General features: G+C 41.9%; 1 protein-coding gene across 1 annotated transcript in view; it reads left to right on the top strand.

Moving 5' to 3' along the window:
• RIPK1 (receptor interacting serine/threonine kinase 1) overlaps positions 1–1,710 on the top strand; it is a 54,098-nt gene that overhangs the window by 24,793 nt on the left and 27,595 nt on the right. The gene's annotated exons all lie outside the window — the stretch shown is intronic.

Below are 1,710 nucleotides of genomic sequence, written 5' to 3'. Positions count from 1 at the left end.
GTGTCTCCATGCAGTAGGTACTTTAAATACTACCTACCAAATGGGCTAGAAGAGGGGTCAGCAAACTACAGCTTGCGAGCCATATGCAGTTCTTCTGGTACATACATGTGGCTCTGAAATAAAATTGAAAATGAATGTCAAACAATCATAGTTTCATTTCAAAGATACATGTACAAAAAGTATATTTATGGCTCTTGAATAATTTTTTAATTGTTCTGAGGGACAGGATTGCCTCTTCCATCTCAAAAGTTTGCCCACCCCTGGGCTAGAACAAACCTTGGTAAACTATGATTGTGACCAATTATGCTTATTTTTGCAAATGGATTTTTATTGAAACACAGACTTGCCTTTTCACGTGCATACCGCTTTGGCACCACATTGTTAAAGTTGAGAAGTTCCTACAGAAACCTTAGGGCTCTTGAAGCCCAAAGCATTGACTCTCTAGCCCTTTATAGAAAAAATGCTGCCAATCCATGTTGTAATTAGAAACCTTAGAATTTAAAATTCTATTGGAATCAGACGTGCTTAATGCCATGGAGACTGCATGAACTTTTGAATACAATTGACCTGAAAGAAAGGTTAGATGGGAAACTTTTGAGACTGAATGTATAGTAATGGGGGAAGAAGAGTTAGGAAAAGGAGGGTAAGAATGGTTGGATAACTCAGTGTGATTAATGTTAATGTTACTGAATTAAACATGTCAACACTGTTGAATTATTGTGTGTGCTACTGTGTATTCAGCACTTGTCAGTCCATTTGTTATACTCTGGTGGGTTGTATGTTGCTGACAGCTTGTGCTTCTGGGTCGTTAGCTTCTTCAGCTCCAAGTTGGGGATATATGAAGGAAAATGAACATCCGAAAACTTGTTTTCCCTCAGGCCTCAGGGTCCCCACTATTCATTTAAGGCCACCTGTCAGTCGTCATACTGTGATGTCTTGTGTGTTGCTGAGATATTGAAAGCTATGGCACTGGTATTTTAAGTGCCAACCAGTTCACACAAAGTGAACAGATTTCAGCAGGGCCATTGATTTCATCAGATTTTTGAGGTGCTCTTATCACCCCCAACATTCAAGCACCTCTGCAGTAGGTATTTATTTATATCATTTTATTAGGGGCTCATACAATTCTTATCACAATCCATACATACATCAACGGTGTAAAGCACATCTGTACATTCTTGCCCTCATCATTCTCAAAACATTTGCTCTCCACTTAAGCCCCGGGCATCAGCTCCTCATTTTCTCCCCTCTCCCCCACTCCCTCATTAACCCTTGATAAATTATAAATTATTATTTTCACATATCTTGCACTCTCCAATGTCTCCCTTCACCCATTTTTCTGTTGTCTGTCGCCAAGGGAGGAGGTTATATGTAGATCCTTGTAATTGGTTCCCCCTTTCCACCCCAACCTCCCTCCACCTTCCTGGTGTCGCCACTCTCTCCATTGGCCCCGAAGGGATCATCTGCCCTGGATTCCGTTTCCAGTTCCCATCCATACCAGTGTACATCCTCTGGTCTAGCCAGATTTGTAAGGTAGAATTGAGATCATGATGGTGGGGAGGAAGCATTTAGGAACTAGAGGAAAGTTGTATATTTCATCGTTGCTACACTGCTCCCTGATTGGCTCATCTCCTCCTCGAAACCCTTCCGTATGGGGATGTCCAATTGCCTACAGATGGGCTTTGGGTCTCCACTCCACACTCCCCCTCA

The sequence above is a fragment of the Echinops telfairi genome, unplaced genomic scaffold (assembly GCF_000313985.2).
Source record: "Echinops telfairi isolate 266 unplaced genomic scaffold, ASM31398v2 ScPeMD7_655;HRSCAF=1070, whole genome shotgun sequence".
NCBI classification, from domain to species: domain Eukaryota; kingdom Metazoa; phylum Chordata; class Mammalia; order Afrosoricida; family Tenrecidae; genus Echinops; species Echinops telfairi.
The sequence above is the reverse complement of the archived record's forward strand: the minus strand, read 5'-3'. Positions and strand labels throughout refer to the sequence as shown.